Source organism: Aulostomus chinensis, chromosome 3, assembly GCF_037954235.1.
Source record: "Aulostomus chinensis isolate RoL2024-O1b breed Wild chromosome 3, RoL_Achi_v1.0, whole genome shotgun sequence".
NCBI lineage: Eukaryota > Metazoa > Chordata > Actinopteri > Syngnathiformes > Aulostomidae > Aulostomus > Aulostomus chinensis.
In genome coordinates, this window is record NC_141322.1 from 16,901,858 (window position 1) to 16,922,947 (window position 21,090).

General features: G+C 42.6%; 1 protein-coding gene across 4 annotated transcripts in view; it reads right to left on the reverse strand.

Annotated features, from left to right (window-relative positions):
* LOC147267931 (retinoic acid receptor gamma-B-like) overlaps window positions 1-21,090 on the reverse strand; it is a 66,115-nt gene that overhangs the window by 29,945 nt on the left and 15,080 nt on the right. Inside the window, exon 2 of one of the 4 annotated variants that reach the window (XM_086199088.1) lies at window positions 19,521-19,666. The exons of 1 other annotated variant lie outside the window; for it this stretch is intronic. The gene's annotated coding sequence lies outside the window, so the exon portion shown is untranslated. Of the gene's footprint in view, window positions 1-9,730; window positions 9,867-19,520; window positions 19,673-21,090 lie in introns of those variants that run through there. 2 more of the 4 variants (XM_086199086.1, XM_086199087.1) reach the window with 2 other exon arrangements.

The window sequence follows — 21,090 nt, forward strand, 5'->3', positions numbered from 1 at the left end:
CAGCCTTGCTAATCGCTCCACATGCAGAACTCGTGTGTGTTTGGAACTCAGTTACCATCCTTAGGGATTCACCTGAGGTTGATGATCTAATACCATTTAATTGTGGAGTTACGAATCTTTTCACTAATATGGAAGCTATATTTACCCCCCTTAGACACAGCGTCACCTGGATGTGAACATCACCGCTACAAGGAAACCCCCCCCCCCAAACGCAGCTCCCCATGGAATTGAAGCAGCATCTCGCTAACATTTCACACCAGGTCACAACAACAACAAACGTCATGAGTATTTTCATAGATCGCTGTTGTTGAGAACACAGGTTTTGAACACATGGGGGGAAAACAAGGACCCCCCCCCCCCGATCAGCTCTTTCTATACCAGTGCAGTTCAAGTACAACTGACCAATGAATTCTAATCAAATCAAATATAATTATAGAGTATTGGGTCTGCATCAGCACTCATCATTTCATCAGAAAAACTAAGGAAAGTTGACTGAGGTGAACTCTTGAGAACAAAACTAGAGTTGCCTGATAATATTGACTTGTCACCGTTCTCATCAAATATTTATACATGTTATGACACATTGGTCCGATCGGCAAAAGTGCTTCTGCCGGAGTCTCCTCTACTTTTCTAACTGTCTGTTGTTGTAATTTTGTAAATATTATTGCCTTTTTTAAATGTTTGCAAAATAAATTCACAATCTTTCCATGTGTTTTTTCAGAATGAACCGAATGGGAATATCATATAAACTTGTTTTTATAAAAACTAATACAGGCATTTGTAAATATTCGGCTATCCTTCAAATCAGATAACGGCAAAAGCTGGAGAGGGTGCACCTTCATATCCGACTGTGGGCTTTACAAATATTATCACTCGATCTTAACCTCAAGCTGTCACCTCCATCTTGAAAGAATAGCACAGCAGAGAAGGAAGGTCTGTTTCTGAGTGAACAGCTCAATAAAAGAAAGCTTCCTTGAAAATTTCAAGACATCCAAGGTTTCTGAAAGTGACGAGAAAGCTGTTGCACAACGGTCGGTTTTCAAACTGTTTCATGAGTCTCAGCACATTGCCACCAGAAACAGAAACTCTCTTTATAGAGGAGCCCTGAATCACTGAAGAAAATTACAACACTGTTATAACATTACAACCAAGTTCCAAAACAAGATGGAAACAGTGAAGTGGTGTCAGCGGTGGTGATGCTCAGCAACGCCTGGACGGACTCCAGCGACTACAAACTAGAACCAGCGGGTATGAATTCTCTGCGCCACATCATACAATGGCGCCCTTTATTTTATTTTATCATGTGGTTGATTGGTCCTCAATGTTGGCATATCAGATGGATTACTTGAAGTCTCTCTGTCCTTAAAAATGTCCTCGCCCCAGTGGGAGTGTGTGTTAAAAGAACCGATTTCTGATGAGAAACACCCTTTGATCTATTGGACTCACTATTTATCCTTGCTACAGTTTCCAAATGTCCAGTTTTCGGGTTTCATCCGAAGCAATGTGAGTCAGCTACAAGTATTGAATGGTTCTTTTTGCATTTGTTGTTTCTTCTGTAGTTCGGAGCTTTTCCTCTGTGCTGTTCTTTCTACGTTGTTGTGACATTAATGTTCAGCGAAGCAACTGTTCAATATTTTATGCGCTCAGCAACTTGCAAAACAAAGATGCATATAAAGATTAATGTCGATGTAAGCGTGGGAAACAAACACATATGTTTATGGCTTTGTTCAACCGGGAGCAAACACAGGCCGTTTTTGAAACAGAAGTGTCTCACATTTACCAACAGCCACGAAGTGTACTAGAAGGCACTCTGTGTGGAGATGAAGAAGGCAAAAAAAAAAAAAAAATCCCAGAAAAACCACCAAATGCAGGAAAAACATGACTTCAGCAGAGACAATTAGCTGTAAACCATGAAACCACAATCAAATCTGGCTTCTTCTGAGAGACGGCAGCCAGGAATGGGCTGTGCTGAAGACACAAGAGCTGAAAATGCTCACACTGACACACAGAAACCATTAGGGAAGAGAGAAAAAAAACACATCACACCATCACCCACAAAGAACACCATCAGATTTTCCAACAAATGACCGTACTATATTTCATGTCATAATGACAAGTAAATATGTCTTCTGAGGAAAGCAAATAGTGCAAAACCATAAAGCATCGCGTTGTGACACCCATCGCATGACCACAAAATGTCTCTGGCTGCGATAAACACATATTTTCAATGTATACAAGACATTATGTTGTCAGTTCAGTCAAGAGTGGACATATGGATGTGTGAATGAGTGGACATATGGATGTGTGAATGAGTGGACATATAGATGTGTGAATGAGTGGACATATAGATGTGTGAATGAATGGACATATGGATGTGTGAATGAGTGGACATATAGATGTGTGAATGAGTGGACACATGGATGTGTGAATGAGTGGACACATGGATGTGTGAATGAGTGGACACATGGATGTGTGAATGAGTGGACATATAGATGTGTGAATGAGTGGACACATGGATGTGTGAATGAGTGGACATATGGATGTGTGAATGAGTGGACACATGGATGTGTGAATGAGTGGACACATGGATGTGTGAATGAGTGGACACATGGATGTGTGAATGAATGGACATATGGATGTGTGAATGAGTGGACATATAGATGTGTGAATGAGTGGACATATAGATGTGTGAATGAGTGGACATATAGATGTGTGAATGAGTGGACATATGGATGTGTGAATGAGTGGACATATAGATGTGTGAATGAGTGGACATATGGATGTGTGAATGAGTGGACATATGGATGTGTGAATGAGTGGACATATGGATGTGTGAATGAGTGGACACATGGATGTGTGAATGAGTGGACACATGGATGTGTGAATGAGTGGACATATAGATGTGTGAATGAGTGGACACATGGATGTGTGAATGAGTGGACATATGGATGTGTGAATGAGTGGACACATGGATGTGTGAATGAGTGGACACATGGATGTGTGAATGAGTGGACATATGGATGTGTGAATGAGTGGACACATGGATGTGTGAATGAATGGACATATGGATGTGTGAATGAGTGGACACATGGATGTGTGAATGAGTGGATATATAGATGTGTGAATGAGTGGACATATGGATGTGTGAATGAGTGGACACATGGATGTGTGAATGAGTGGAAATATGGATGTGTGAATGAGTGGACACATGGATGTGTGAATGAGTGGAAATATGGATGTGTGAATGAGTGGACACATGGATGTGTGAATGAATGGACACGCATGTGTGAATGAGTGGACATATGGATGTGTGAATGAGTGGACATGTAAATGTGTGAATGAGTGGACATATGGATGTGTGAATGAGTGGACACATGCATGTGTGAATGAGTGGACATATGGATGTGTGAATGAGTGGACATGTAGATGTGTGAATGAGTGGACACATGGATGTGTGAATGAATGGACATATGGATGTGTGAATGAGTGGACATGTAAATGTGTGAATGAGTGGACATATGGATGTGTGAATGAGTGGACATATAGATGTTTGAATGAGTGGACATATGGCTGTGTGAATGAGTGGACATGTAGGTGTGTGAATGAGTGGACATGTGGGTGTGTGAATGAGTGGAAATATGGATGTGTGAATGAGTGGACATGTAAATGTGTGAATGAATGGACATATATATGTGTGAATGAATGGACATATAGATGTTTGAATGAGTGGACACGTGGATGTGTGAATGAGTGGACATGTGGGTGTGTGAATGAGTGGACATACAGAAGTGTGAATGAGTGGACATACGGATGTGTGAATGAGTGGACATACAGAAGTGTGAATGAGTGGACATATGGATGTGTGAATGAGTGGACATATAGATGTGTGAATGAGTGGACATATAGATGTGTGAATGAGTGGACATATGGATTTGTGAATGAGTGGACACATGGATGTGTGAATGAGTGGACATATAGATGTGTGAATGAGTGGACATATAGATGTGTGAATGAGTGGACACATGCATGTGTGAATGAGTGGACATATGGATGTGTGAATGAGTGGACATGTAAATGTGTGAATGAGTGGACATGTAAATGTGTGAATGAGTGGACATGTAAATGTGTGAATGAGTGGACACATGGATGTGTGAATGAATGGACATACGGATGTGTGAATGAGTGGACATGTAAATGTGTGAATGAGTGGACATATGGATGTGTGAATGAGTGGACATATAGATGTGTGAATGAGTGGACACATGGATGTGTGAATGAGTGGACACATGGATGTGTGAATGAGTGGACATTTTGATGTGTGAATGAGTGGACATATGGATGTGTGAATGAGTGGACATATGGATGTGTGAATGAGTGGATATATGGATGTGTGAATGAGTGGACACATGGATGTGTGAATGAGTGGACACATGGATGTGTGAATGAGTGGACACATGGATGTGTGAATGAGTGGACATTTTGATGTGTGAATGAGTGGACACATGGATGTGTGAATGAGTGGACACATGGATGTGTGAATGAGTGGACATTTTGATGTGTGAATGAGTGGACACATGGATGTGTGAATGAGTGGACATTTTGATGTGTGAATGAGTGGACATTTTGATGTGTGAATGAGTGGACATATGGATGTGTGAATCCAGCTATGCCCTGAAATGATGCTTGATATTTGAGAAGAATTAAGAAAATCATGTGTTTAAGTTGGGCTTGTTGAATTTTACCTAAAATTTCGAAGATGAAAAGGGGATCCTTTTTTCTTTTTACAGTATTGTCTATTGTACATGGCTTTTCTTCTAATTTTTTTTAAACAAAAAAACAAAACAGAAAACACTTGGATTTTTCCTGCAGTGGACGTGGCTATTTATCAGCTCAGGTCCGGATGGCATTGATGGGAACACTAGACCCGGGTGGCCAGTTCCTGGAGCCTCCAATCTGGGACCCAAACACAGCTAGCGGTCAGCGCTCCGCTATCAACAGCATTACACGTGGAGGCATGAAAACTTTCCCCCTGCGCTGGTAACTTCCTTAATTCCATGTCTTCTCAGCAACAAATTCAGCCTGTCTGGGTTCAAGCAGTGGCACTGTCACATCATTCTGTCTGTGCTGATTTAGAAAAACAGACTGGAACTTAAAATCCAACCTACCCTGCCACTATCCTTCGTGCTGCTTTTCCTGCAGCCACCAAAGATTGTATAGCAGGCTGAGATGCTACACTCCAGTGCTGCTTCGACAACATGAATCCATTTTTTTTCCAATATAACGATGGTGTCGATGACATCAATGTGAAAAGAAGGGGACCACGTTGAATCCTCTTTCAAGTACACGGTTTACCGACAAACTTGCGTGTACACGTTTGTGTTCGTCTGAAAAGAGGTATTTGTCACACAATGTCAAAAAACAGGTAAAAAAAAACTGCGCGTAAGAAGGTGGAGGGAAGGGTGAATTGATGGACTGGTGAGAGAGACTCAGTGGACTGTTCTGACAGTCTCCGCTCTTCGAGGCTCTTTCACCAGCACGGTGTGTGGCTATCAGGACATATGTGAGATACTGGTGCCTCTGCAGCGGGGGCCAGCTGTTGATTGCATTGCCAGTGGTGACTGTTAGCTTTCTGTGTGAAATGGTGCTGATTTGAATCCACACGTATCGAGACTGTGCTAAATATGTGTTGGCTCTGTGGGACCAAACAACTTATACGGCTGTACAGTGGGGAGACTTGTTGCCTTTGGTATCAAGAAAAGCCTTTTAAAAATAAAATCTATTTTGAACCCAAATGAAAAGTTAATAAATGTGCAGCATTATCAAAAACCAATCGTAAATGGTTGTATTTGCATAAAAGATTAATATTCTTCAGTTCCTTCAAAGTGAATGTGTTGTGTTGTTTTTTTTTTTTAATTATATAAATTTAAACCGGTTAGGAATTTGTGGCTGAACTTTTATAGACTTTTGATTATATGATGAGAATTGATTAATTGACCTTTTAACAAAACAACAGAAATAAGTTTGTGTTGCATCCCTACTGTAATATGTTATTATTATTTACTTGGTTTACTTTAAGGTGTTTCGCTATGCAGTTGATTCAGCAAATTTTAAAACTACGTCATAAACACGACGTAGCAGAAAAAACATATAAAAGTCACCCCCAGTATAGAAGTGTAATTTTGCTCTTGCGTTAAACCGTCTGATATATTTGGAATAGCACAGTGTGAGAGTGAGCGGTGTGTTAGCAGAGCTAACGGGCTGTGGACGATGAAGCCGTTTCATCAAACACAATGTTGTGATTATTTGGAGCCAACCTGGTAGGCTGCTGCAGGTCCCCAGGTCGAGGCAGGGGTCAGCTCCTGTCGCTCCAGGCTCAGGAGCCCGACCATGGGTCAGGCCTAATTGAGCCATTTGGTGGGCAGCTTTTCATTCAGTATTTAAGTGAAAAGTGAGTCTAAACTACCCGCCCCCCCCCCCCCACACACACACACAGACCCACTGTGCCTCCACGTTGGAGATTAGGAGTGTGTTTAAAGGACTAGTAGCTTGTACTGAGGAGCATCCTCAGGCCATGATCAAACACTGAAAGGACCCTCACACACACACACATTGACACACATTCAGCTTTGACTTTTGCAAAATTGCAGAAAAAGCAACAATGAATGTTACAAAGTGATTTCCAAATCTCTGAATCCAATTGGGTATGTCATTCTGGAGCACCGCCAGTGCATGGCTCTCACCAAAATCTCTCTAAATAACTGCATGTACAATCTTTAACTCTACCAGAGAACAAGAAAACATTTGTGTCCTCGACTCACAAAAACAAGTAGCGAACGCATGTGTCTTTGTTTTGGAAGTTTCAGGTTTCCATTTATATGTTGCCACCAAGAGAAAAACCCCTGTACAAAGTCCTACCCAGCTGACAAAAAGTCAGAGAATAAAGGTGAAAGAAGTTAGTGAGTGAGAGAGAGAGGGAAAGAGAGAGAGAGACAGCAAGAGAGAAAGACAGCAAGAGAGAGAGACAGCAAGAGAGAGACAGTGAGATAGAGCGAGAGAGAGAGAGAGAGAGAGCGAGAGAGAGGGGAGCCAGACAGCCTTCTCAGCCTGAGGGGCTGTCATTCTTGAAACGCACTGAGAACAAAGATGAGCTTGCAATGGAGTTAAAAGAATTATATCCAACACACCCAAACCCATGCACATGCAAGTGCACATAAACTTTTCTAGGAGTTTCTTCTCGAAATGATGAAACCACCGAAAAATTAAAAAAACTATGACTTAACCGACAACAGATGCATCCACCCTAAATGATATATTGAGAGTTGAGCGTTGAGAAAATGTAGCTCAGTCTGACCTGAGGCCAGTTCACCGTGGAGCCCACAGTCCAAGAGAAGTGTTATATTGGGATGTAGTGAGTCAGCCTCTATCTTATATGCTGTATTGTTTACACCCAGCTGTTTTTCCCCACCTCTCCCCGGGGATGTGCTGATGAACATTCCTTCAAACATTAAGGAAAATGAATCTGGAATAGATTTTGTCAACAGTTCGCTAGAATTACAGGGCCTTGTAGTGCGTATAGATTAAAGAGTCACGGAGAGACAGTTCATCGGTGTGGTCCAAGCACACGGAACGCGACTGGGATGAAGCATTTAGCATCTGAATCCCAATCATCAATCAAGCAATAGTGGATTTATATAGCACATGCCACACTAAGGGTGTTATTTGAAATGATTCACAGACTGTATCAAAAGAGCCTGTGTTTCAGTATGAGGGGTTATTAAGTTTATGTATCTATGCCTGTCGTACACACACACACACACACACACAAAAAATGAAGAGGAGCAGCAGTGTTTTGTAATATCTGGAGCATCCCATTTCAGAGTTAATGATGTGATGCTAATTCCATATGGTTTAATTCAACTGTAAAGGGGAACATTAAAAAAATAAATGTATACGTTACTCGCCTGAGTCTTAACGTCCTAGCTGGGGTGCATTTTGAGAGATTTTTGGTGGGTGATATTAAAAGTTGAATTGCTCCAAAAAGAAAACTAAACCAAACAACGAATAAACCTAAAGAAAAGATAGAATTCCCAACAGAAGACCCATCCACCACTCATTTAGCCCAGTCTTTCATTAGAACAGTACGAATGAAGTTTATCGAGTGACACTGTTCTAGTCGTTCTAGTAGTAAATTTGTGACAATAAATGATTTCATGATGGATTCCTGCGAACTGTTGCTGCTACATATCCAGTTACTAAAAGATGGTTTGACAGTTTTAGGGTATGGTGTTACGTCAGATGGTACGGTATCATGGTAGCGCCTGTCACCAAGCCTGTTTAGAGGTCAGTTTGGTCAAGTATTAGTGGTTTATGACGCTAATTGAAGACGTAGCAGGAACAGTGTGACCTTGAACATGAACTGTGACTTTATAAGACCTAAAAATCACCAAAATCCTTATAAAAGACTTTTCACTTGACTCGTGTTGTCAAAGGTTTTAGTTACATTCAAATAAAATAAAATAGCCAGTTAATGTGCCCTTCATTACAGTCATACTTGATCAACAGAATCAATGGATCTCATTCATGAGATGTTGTCACGCACAAGTTTGCTTCTCACACACCAAGGGATTTTCTTAACCCTCATTTTAGTCTTAGAGGCGGCAGGTAAAGCCTGATGACTGCTTGTTACACCTTGTTCCTGACATCTGTTGTTAACTTCCTGCAACTGCCAATCAGGTTTTTCAAAGACTTCAATGTTGCAAGAGATACATCATAGATGTCAGGGGCAAGTTACAAAAAGCCCTGTAGAACTGCTCCTGAATGATACATGAATATTTGCAAAGAGGCTTCTCTTCATGTTCAATATTCCTCACACTATGGCAAAAATCCAAAATGCAGAAAATCTAAATCAGCATACATGGCACATGCTTTTGGAAGATTTCTGAATCGTTCATGTTGTCATCTCTTTGTCACCCTGCCATTTCTCCTGCATAATTATGTTAATGGACCTCTTTTTTTTTTTCCATAACGCCCTGAGACAGTATGTACCTCTCCTCAGCCATTTGTGATGCTGATGGAGTGATCCATCAAGTCTGTCAGGTAGAGTGTTGGCAGAGAGCATGCAGGGTTTATAAAACAGTCACCTCATCTGCTGCTGGCATACCACGGAGCTCACCTGTGGCACTCAGGTAGAGATTAATGAGAACAGCAACAACAATAATAATAATAACCATAAGGAATATGATGGATGTCATTATCTTTAAAGTCTGGGTATATGTTAGTGTGGTGATGATAATCTGTCAGCAACTGTGAATCAGAGTTTATGAAATCAGCCATGCGTCCAAAAGTCAAACAATGAGAACACACACAAACACACATGTAAACGTTCATCTCCTCACATGGAGCAGCTCCGGAACATATGCAAGTGCTGATCAGCTTTCATTCCCCTCCTTAGCTCTTTCTGTTGTTCTTTCTCCCTCTCTTGAAATCTCTGTTCTCAATTAAAGCTGTCCTCGGGAAACTCAATCTCTGTACTCATGCTGTCCCGGGAAAACACACACACACACACACACACACACACACACACACACACACACACAGATGTGAGTGTGAGACAGACAAGAAGACATCTCACTCATGCTCTGACATGTCCTCTGTCCGTCTTTTCTCACACACCAGCAAAAGTTTTAGGAGAATAGAGATCATCTTAACAGGGATTGAAAGTTGAACCTACCAGGACTGAGATGTGGATCCAGAACAGTCTGCTGGTTAGTGAGGGTAAGTCAGAGGAGGAGAGTGGAACTTGTGTTTGTCAGTCAGAAGTCGCTCTCAGCGCGACGAGTAAGTGCAGCCTGTTGCATTCCGCCTCTTTCCCCGTCTCTCGCTCACTAATATGCAACCTCTCTCTCTCTCTCTTTCTCTCTCTCTCTCTCTCTCTCTCTCTCTTGGAATCATTGTGTACTCTGATTCACAAACCCTGCCTTTGTCACATGATCCAACACTTCAAATATACAGCACTTTTTTTTCTTTTCTTTTTTTTTTTTTTACCAGCCACAGAATGCCCGTAGGAAGGGAAGACAGGGTCCAGAAAGCTTAGGTTTCAACTTGCTGCCCCCCCATCTCCCCCCACCCACTTTTTCTCTCGCTTTCCCTCTTTCTTTGTCTCGTAGTACTTTTCTCCTCTAGAATGTACCATCGCTCCACACTTTTGTTGTACTTTAACTCTGTTTTATGTTTCTAAATGTGTTCCACCTCTGCTCATCATCCAAAGATAGGCCTCTGCTAACACACAGGAGAGTGATGCGCATACACACACACACACACACACACACACACACACACACACACACACAGAGTCTCATAATGAAACAGTCATTATCTCACAGACATACACAAACCCACACACTGCAGAAGGCTGCACACCTTTGGGGATATCAATATCAGCTCTTGGCTTTGGCTCCATGTTTACAATGCCTTGACTTGGAGGCTGCGGAAAGCCAATGTGGGAGTTCAGGGGCTCGGAGCCAATCAAGGGCCACTCAGGGTTTTATTGTGACTAAACAGACCCGATTGGGGTGGGGGTGGGGGGGGTACACCCACTCAATAAAAGTGTCTTTATGTCTGAGAACACAACTAGAAATGCAACATGAATCGCTGATTGGTTCACGTAGGTAATCTTATTTGTATTAATAAACGCTCCTGATGTAACAAAATGGGTGAATCAATTAGATGACACATGATCATAGATTGTATAAATGCATGCAGTATGACAAATAAGAACAGTGTGCAGGATATTATGTATATTGAAGATAAACAGTACAAAAGTAATCCGATCATAAACCAGATATAAATAAGTCATCATGAGTATGAGTATATGTTGGATGACTTCATGAGACGTCAACGACCACGAGCTGTTTTCCATCTCTGCTGGACTGAAAAGGGCCCTTCTCCTGACGGTTCCTGTACCTTTAAATCAGTTCAAGAGGTTCTCGTTTCCTCCTGCAGGATTTTCCAAAGCAAATCAAGCCAGTGAATTTCTAGTAAGGAAGCATTTAATGGAGATACACTTGATCTGTGATGAAAGCAAACCTGACCAGTCGGGCCCTGAGGGGCAGAGCTACCTGCCTCTTCATGTCAGAGACAAAACTGTCTGCTACCATCTGACTGACTGGTCTCAGCCTGGCGAGTCCTGCGACTACAAGCCGATTCAAGGCAGCGACATCAAACAAGATGTAGGTTGTTGTTGCTTTTTTTTTTTTTCCCCTCTTCTTTGCAAAGGGTGTCGTTTTTAACAATGTATTCCTGTGACTTTTCGATTTCGGAAATTCTCTGCAACGTCTGTCTCAACAAGAAAAAATGACGTCAAAAATGTTTCAGTGTACATGAAATAAAATTGATGTAAAGCTCCGTGGTTTGATAAACATGTATTAACGTCAATAAAAAGAGATTTTCTGACAATTCTAAATGAACTACATATACTCTAATATGCAGGTATTTTTGAGGCAAATTTCCATGACTTTTTCAGAAATTTTCCGGCTGTTCCTCCAGGCTCCTCCAGGTTTTTCATATCCATATGGACCCTGTTCACAAAGTGCGCTAGCAAAGAGGGAAAAGGGACGTGAGTTACATCTTGCTTGGTGTGTGAAATTTATCATATTGTGGTGGGAAAAAAAAATGACTAAAGTAAGAATTGTTGAACTCTTCCCTAATATGTCTCTTGAGTGACAGTACAAAGGACATCACGCCAACGGCAAATTGTGTTTTTGGTGCGACATGACAGAAAACTGCAACAATGGCACCAAAATCAACTCTACAATAAAAATCTGCTTTCAAATGCATATTCTTGTGTAGTTCCATACTGAAACCTCTCTGTAACTCTGAAGACCCCTTCGACGAGTCTTTCATGAGATTGAAAAACAGATCTAAGCCACATGGGGAGGAATGGTTGTGATATGAACTTAAAAGCAGAACAAAAGAAATATCTGGAAGGAATTTTTGATCGTATCGCACTTGATAAGATATAGAAGATGTATTTTATTCTGCGCAGTCTATCTGACTTTAGTTTCATCTTTATCTGATAAACTGCAAATTCACTGAAAAAGAAACAGAACATTTCAATTTTTTTTTTTTTTCACACTGTTTAGAAATAAAGAAGCAGCACAGGTCTCCTGCTGGAACAGTCTGGGTTGCTACTACACTTCTCAGCCCCTGTGTCGATGAGGGTGGTGTAAGGTTACTGCTGTTTGTGTTTCTGTGTCAGTGAAATACGTGAAGAGCAAGCAAGTGTTTAACGCTGGGCTGAGTGTGAAAGGAGCATTTGTGAGTATGTGACCGTAAAACTTGGGGGTGGCAATACGCATCGTTCTATGGCACCTTTTTAACCTCTTCCATATTTATTCCTGCGTGACATGGGACAGAAGATAAGGAACTTGAGAGCGTTTTTAACAAAGTTACTGGAAGTTCTACCTCTGCAGCACAAAGATGAACAGCGAAGAACAAAGAAGTACAGGGAGAAAAACTGACGAGGAAAATGAGGGGAGCTTATAACTTTCTGCAGAGCTCGAAAAGGGGCCCTTTCTGGCAATGAGCAGTGGAGAAACCGCAGAATGGTGCGACTCTGGAGTTGAGGGGTGGAGGAGGGCGGGGAGGTTGGTGTGTGTGTGTGTGTGGGGGGGGCGCAAAGGACAAGGAAGCAGGAGAGCGCAGAGAAGAGGTAGAAGAAAAGAAAGAGGGAAGGATGGGGGGTGCAGACGGCAGGTTTTAATCAGCAACAGGCTGTTGGTAATGAGATCACTATCCCACTGCTCTCAGATTGATGTCATGTGAAGCTTTGTGGTGCACAGAGAGGCATGCAGAGGATGACAAGCATGCATGACAAGCTCGCTGACTCGCTCGGGCACACAAACATACAAGCATGCATGCAGAAAGGCAAAGGCACTCTTATTAATGCTGGAAAATGCCTACAAGCCAATAAACTTATACCAGAGCGCACGCATCGAAAAATACAAATGCACAAAGGCACAAAGAACCTTTAATACACCACAGCTCCCTGCTGTTAATTTTCTTCAAGCAAGAAAAAGAGCTGACACAAATATAATCACACCCACGCATACACCATAAACACATTTTCGGGTCCCAAGACTCCTTTATGTCTTTTCTGTCTCTCAAACAGCTAAACATGCCTATACACAAAGAACATACTGTACCAGTGGTGAGGGTTGGCTAGACTTGTAGGCAAAAAAAAAAAAAAAAAAAATAGGGAGCGAAGCAGGACAGAAAAGGAGGACTGAGGGAGAAAAAGGAGTAAACGAGGGAGAGAAAGGGGGAAGGAGTGACACGATGGGTAGCAGTTGTCAGTTTGGGGTTATAAAGTTTAGAAATGAAGGGGCTCTTTCAGTTGAGCGCAGGCGAAATCAGGGTGAATCATATGCGCGCAAAAAAACATAAGCAGAAGAAAACACAAACACAACCACGCTACCAAGAATGAATATTAAAGTTCCAATGTTGTTTTTGTGGAAAAGGAACGAAATCGACTCTGCAAGAGAAAAAGAAGTTGGGGTGTACATGTGTATCCAATGAACAGCAAATAGTTCTTCCTATACAAATGTTCCCCAAAATTCATCCATGATGTCACCATGAACCTGTTGTGAACTCCGCACTGTCAACTACCATTACCTTCTCATTCCCCTTCATTCCCCAGTGCTCCCTCCTGCTTTACCGCACTACCTCTCCATCTCATTACACTCTGTCCCCATCTTGTTCTTGGGCTTCCACTCTTTATCTTTCACCAGGCAATGTTGTCTGGCTGCATTTTTCTTTTCAACACACACTGCATGTGCTCCCCCTCCCTTCCAACCCCCCCCACCCCCACCCCAACACACAAACTGCTTACAGCCATTTGGAAAGTCTCTGGTATAACAAGGACAGTTTTAATAAGAACAAGCTGGCATATTTTGGCCAAGACCTGCACTTATGGTAATTCAATCAGAAAGAGAAGGGGAAAGAGGGGGAGAGAACGAGTGTAAAGGGGCACAGAGAGGGTAGTAGAGTGTGAGACGGGGAAATAAGAAAAACAGAGGGAGGAAAAAGGAGACAGTGGGTGGATGGGAGGGTGAGGCAGGGGTTGAGTGGTTGAAGGAGTTTGATCCACATGTGGAAATGATTGTCTAATTACAGCAGAAATGTATAAGTGTTACTGCCTGGGGGACAGATGGTGATTGGAGGGTGCAGCACTACCAAAATGAGATGATTGGATGAGAGAGAAATCAAGATGAGTAATTGGAGGAGGAGATCAAGATCTCGAGGGTAGAACCGGGATGCTCCTGCCATCATCTCCCTCGTCTTCCTCTTTGGCCTCACGCACAAGGTTCTTTACAAATTTAGGGCCTGCAGATCCTAATGTTTCATTACTGGAGCTGAAGGACACCCTCCACCTGCCTCATCATGACACAGTCCACAAAGACTATCCTCTTCAACTCAGGCATGAAATGTTATGTTTATCTGTAGAACATTTCCCTAAAATAGGCAATAAAGAGAAAAGACACAGAGAGGGGACGTGCTGTTTGATAGCAGGATTACGGCCAAACTAGGAGGCTGAACATCAAGGGGATTGCCTAAGCAAAGGGAGAACCCTTGTATTTTGAGGCAGATGTGTTTAATATAACTAAATTTCCCTTTTTAAATTTTTTTTTAATTTTTTTTTTTAGTTTGGCTGAGCCCTTCTGTCTCCAAGCACCTCAAGGACATCATATTGCCTTGGTGAAGGTATGAGTGCCCTCTGTTTCTCTGATTTATTTGGTCAAGGCAGGAGCACAAATAGTCGCACCTGAAATAATTTCACATGATAGAACACAAACAACGTATAACAGGGGTGACAGAGCGAGAGAGAACAACAAGAGAAACCAGCAGGTCATGTCATCAATATCACAGTCCACCTCTAATAAACCCTGTCCAGCTGCTGTCCACACCTGACTGAGACTGAAGAACCTATCTCCTGTATTATTGAACTGCTCCTGATTCCAATTCAAGTGGTTCACTTCGTTTACCGGCAACAAGTGAACTCAGTGGGACATTCATACGGAGTTTGCTTTTCTCAGCCCTTCTGTTGAACATCTTGCCAGTTCTACCATCTACCTATTGGTGTGTAATTTCTACCTCGTGATTTGCATTCTGTTGGTCAAATCCATGCTCATATTTACCTGTAATGGATGTCCAACCAGCAAGACAATTTGCAAATGATAGGCCAGGATGTGATTTCTGAATTCAGATTCTTTACAGCATAAATAGTAATCTTGGCCTTTGGGAGATCTACATCCAGATGTGGGACCCAGCGACAGCTTCCCCCTCCTTCGTGTTTTCACTCTGCCACTCCTGTCAAACGCCGCCTCTTCACTGCCCCCCCCCCCCCCCCCCACTGAGTTTCCTTCCTGTGTGAGCCACCTGAGCCAGCAACCTACCTGAACTACTGCCAAGACACTCCTTACTTTGCCAGAAATGATGAGTCATTCCTGGAGATAATATATGTTTATACTCTGGAAGCAGCAATTCATGTCTCATCTCCAACCAGCAGTCAATAGTTTATGCCTTTATTGTTAGAGGTTGGGTATCAGAAGGCTGTTTAAGGGCGCCGACCAAATTATGTTGTTTTCTACTGAGAACCAATTCAAGCTAAATCAGCCTGTGTCAGGAAAGCACATTCGCATGACGTAAAAGTGTAGAGCTGCTTACAGTAACACATCTCCAATGAGGAGAGACATGAAACGTACTGAATTTCTAGTTAATTTCTAGTCATAATGCGAGTGGCTCACAGCAGCTGCACCCTGAAGAAACTAAACCCTGCATCAGTGTGAGCCAATGACAAGTTCACCAACATTAGGCGATTAATTAGCTAGCAGGGTAGGTCTTGTTGGAGTAAATGAGGTTTCACTGCGTTGGTTGATGCTAACTGATGTAACAAAGTCACCTCTCAGGCACTGACTGCATTGAAATTCCTTACATCGTGATATTTATAGTAAACAAACAGTAATGTAAACCTGAGGGTGAGACCAGACGCAAGCAAACACTGTGGCAGTGATGACAACAGCATCACAGACACAGACAGACAGCAGCCCTGGCATCATGACAGAAACTTTGGAACCGTCAGGTTTCGAGTTTGCCAGGTGTGATACATGTCTTTGTGTTGAACTTTGAAATTACAATTTTTCTTGCAGGGAGTAAAGTACTCACAGAAAAATGTAAATGTGAAAAAGTACAGGAAAGAAGAAAAGCAGGGGAACAAAATGGAAAAGAGCAGGTAATAACAGGGCTCTTGTAGAAATAGAGGAATGAATCCTTAAACCCAGAATAAATTTGTCTTTTTGTCAAATGTCCAGTTCCCTCCTCTCAGAGTCAATTGTTTAGTTTTGTTTTTGAATGGGTTTATAAGGGCTGTGGTTTGCACAAGAGTAAGATAGTTTAATGTTTTGTTCTATGGCATAAAATGCATCAATCAGGACTGAACTTGTGAATTTCAGAGCATTTATGCATCTTTCAGAGGTTGGTTCTTGCATTACGTGCCTTTATGCCAAAATCAGAGTTCTGGTGAAGCTGAAGTCCATCTATCCGTCCATCCATCCATCCATTTTCTTCCACTTATCCTGTTAAGGGTTGCGGGGGGTGGAGTCTATCCCAGCAGCCTTTGGGCTAGAGGTGGGGTTCACCCTGGAGAGGTCACCAGTCCATCACAGGGCCAACATAGAGACAGACAACCATTCACACTCACAGTCACACCTACAGTCAATTTAGAGTATCAATCAGCCTCGTCCTCTCTTGATGTCTTTGGACTGTGGGAGGAAGCTGGAGTACCAGAGAGAACCCACACAGGAACAGGGAGAACATGGAGACTCCACACAGAAAGATCCTGTGATGGAGCCGGGACTGGAACCTGGAACCTTCCTGCTGTGAGGGGACAGTGCTGACCACTGCACCACCGTGCCACCTGGTGCTGAAGTCATGCATCCATACTGTATTTCATTTACAGCATTCAGGTAGCTTTGTGCTCCAAATCATTGCATCTTCATTTAAAAAATCCCTACAGTGGTGTTCATTTTTGATGGTTATTCTATGAAACAAAACATCTTAGCCTTTTCTTTACTCCAGAGTTATTTTTCTGCAGTAATGCAAAATCCAATGCTGAGGGAACCTGTGGCCATGCTAACCTTTGCGTTGGCCTACAAAAATACATCATCCCCAAAGTGCTCTATTTACTGAGACAGTAGTGGACAATATCATAAACTGCGGAAAGCATTCACAAGAAAGAGAAGACATTTGCATTAAACTGGAAAACGTGACAAGTAAAAGGTAAAGGTAAAAGTTTTGTGGAATGTGGAGACAACGTCAGAGGAAGGGAATGTTTCCTTTCTCCTGAACTGATGAAGCAGCTGTAGAAGGAAATTGAGGAAGATTAAATCCTGAAGGAGGCAGTAAAGTAACACAAGGACGCCAACTGCTGTAAATAAACCTCAAAGAAGAACATGAAGACGATCAGGACAGGAGAAGATGGGAGCGCGATATGGGGAGTGACATACAACCAAGGCCCATCGCCAGACATGAATCTATGTTGTGCTTCATGCTTGGCGCCTCAAACTCTTGGCCTCCAGGGCGCCACTGTTTCTGTTTGACCACAATCTTGTTTTTATACCCATATAATTTCAGTTGCCTCACTATACTGTGAAATACTGGCGACCACAGAAACAACAAGACAATACGAAGATTGTCATGACGCTCAAAACATAGTGTGACTGTAATTAAATTGACGAGTTAGCAGGCTGATTTACACTTCTCATTACAACAAAGGTTACACATGAAGACATAGGATTTTTGTTTTACATGTTCCCCGGCAACTTCACACCAAAAAGTCTTCTCCTTCACTCTCGAGAGGGAAATCGTGCTGGGATCCAGCAGAGGAGGAGTTGTCCCCCTCAGGATAATCTGGCACCTCGTCACAAGAGGCCGCCTGTCAACAGATCTCAGCATATTTTGGCTGCCTACTGCGACATCTGTCTCCCTGTCAGAAAATGTAAATGCTTTGTGGAGGGTATGCAGGGACAAGTTTCAGACAGTAGCTTGTTGCTACTATCATAGTGCTAAACTGACTTGATTTTGTTTTTTGTTTTGTTTTTTTCCCAGGAAGTGGATGTGGTTCTGAATGTTTATTCTGTGCCCTGTGAGCTGTCACTGGCAGATCAACCACCTGATTCACCAGGTGTAATCCACTTGCAGCTTTCAGAGCGGTATACACTCAGCAGTAACCCTCAACTAGCCTCCTCAGCATCGGCCACAAATGTCAAGGATTTCATCTGATCCAGGAAGGGCTTTCTGATTGTTTGAAAGGTTTTATGGAGCCATCAGCTGAATGTCTTCAGCCCGACAAAGTTTGGTGAACCTGATCCGATCTTTTAATTTAAAGGCTGAAACATTCTCCAGGTTTTTTTAACGCCAAAATCAGACGGATTAGCATCAAAGAGCACAGGGAATCTCCATACATGGAGTCATTGTCACATGGGGAGCACTTTGCCTCTCTACACTTTGATGAATTGGGGACAGGAACATAAACAGTAGCAGGAGAGTAGCTGCCTCCACTACCAGCATCCTTGTGGTTGGAACTGTTTTTCAAAAAGAAACAGAAAAGAAACTATCTGTTAGCTTACACAGAGAGTTTGTCACAGAGGAGCTGGGAGGTGAAGGATGACCGTCCAGGGGACAGCTCATTCTTCCTGCTCATTGAAAGCTCAGGCTCAAGTTCTACAACGTTCCACAACCTTCAAACAAAGCAGCATCAGCACAATGGAGGTTTGAGTTATTGCTTTTTCATGGTCCTACCTAAGTTAAGTCCTCCAGTACCTCTACTCTACAGGTCTTACTGTCACTGCACATAGATGGTGACATTTATCCAGGATGCAGCCCATCCTCCACAGCAGCCAACGACCACACGCAGCGCTCGGGAACCAGATCAAGATCTTTCTACCGCCAGGAGAAAGGACAGGAGTGCGAATGCTCCACCTCCAGAAAAGACACCAAATCACTTGTCACACATCACTTCTCTGAGTTTAGTCATGCAGCGCCGATGCTCAAATCCATTCGCATTGAACAAGTGGACTGAGGAGGTGGACAATTTGAATTCACACGCTTGGCACAATGTCCCTAAGGACTCAACGAAACCCCTGATATGGGACAACATCTCTGAAAGCTACATCAAACAACCTTATACTATTTGCTCCTATCATGTTGCTGTCGTCTTACACTGCATGTGAGTGTACACACACAGTCACAGTTTGAATGACATCCTTTTCTGTTTTTTAATCACCTTTTTAGATTCAGTTGTGTCAAACACTTTATGGTTTATGCTCTTGACAAATACTGGCAAGCTGAAATGCTGAGCTTCAGCTTTTGATGACTGATCAAAACACATTCACACCTACCAGATGTGTGACAGGGGTTGATTTAAAGGTCCATTTGAAAATATAGCAATCTATTACACAGCTTACCTGTGCTGGCACTGCCATCTTGTGGCCAGAAGCACTCCTGCATTTGGAACCAAAACTGAGGAGAGGTCTGGGTCCTACGCTGAGGGTTTTGCAGTTTAGGGTGAATGTTGGCGGGTGGAGATTCAGAAGCCGGTTATGCAGACAAACTGCTTCTGTCAAAGACGCAAAATATTCAATTAATACACACATTCATCTGCGCTACGTATTTCCCTTTAAAGAACTTTATCAGCCCTGACGCATGTGGCATGCTCAACATTGCACTTGGAAACAGGCAGCAGCAGAGCCTGCATGCTCTACTGACGTCTTTGTGCTCAGACGAGCAGATCCCTGCGTGCTTTGATATCCCAGCCCACAGATAAATGGAGTGGATGGGAGCTGCGCCCTTGCTGGTTCACACCACAGAGAGGTGCTGTTGAATTATTAATCACATCTGGTTTAGGTCCATTTCAGGTTCAAGCCCATGTATGCGTTCAACTCTCATCACATGGACACAGTGAAAAGGAACATGTGTGACTGTTTTCTTCCTTCATATGTGGACTTGTTTGGAATAAATATTTTGATCAGTAAATATGTGTTACTTGATTTAGGTATTAATGTTTTTTTTTCACAGCTCCATTTTGCCTTGCGGTATATTGGAAATATTTAAGTGATCATCTCATAATCTAAATCAAACCGTATTCACAACACCTGATATCACTTAATTGTCTGTCCCCTTCCGGTCTGCAGCTGAAGAAGATGGAATCGGTGATAATATTGTCAGACTTGATTTCTTGAGCAATAAGAAAGCAGAAGATTCAGACTTCCCCACATCTGTGTCATCTGGCTGTCATGTGCTTTTCTATTTAATTCACTAATATTAATATCCTTGGTTCATAGCAGTTTCAGCCATTTTGTCAAAATGAATTTGGCACATACTTGAGAATATGTATGACCTTTGTCCTGGTTCAGTTCTGGATGAGCTGAAGGTTATCATGATACAAATGTCAAACACCGTTGCAGAGATCAAGTTTATCTTTAGATCTTGTCAAGGATTCAAGTAGGTGATACCGAGATCCGGTTTTACAGGCTGTCACACACACGTGCAATGATCTCCTAGCCTAATTCCCTACAAGTTCACGTTTCTCCCTGAATTCAGCTGCTCACTTATCAAGATTAACAAAAACAGGTTGTGAATAAAAACATCCCACTCCCAACGCTGTGACCCAAATTTGCATCTATATGTAGCCATGGGCGGTCCTCCTGTGAGGACAGTGTGAATTTAGGCACATTTGGGCTGTTTTACAGAGCTTGTGTTTGCACAGGCTGCCTCTGACCTACATTCCCCCTGTCCCAGCCAATCTCTGGCGATAGTTGGGCTTTTAGGAGCAAACACAATCTGGAAAGAAAAGAAACGTGCTGGAGCGGAGGAGGGGCGACGGCAGTCACGCTGAGGACCGCCCACTACACACGTGCAGCCCCAGTCAGCGAAGATCGTCTATGACAGAGAACGCGCCCACTCCTCTTCCTCATCAAACACCTCACTTAGAACCTTTAATTCACATTTATCACTGTTGTTTGTGTGTGTGTGTGT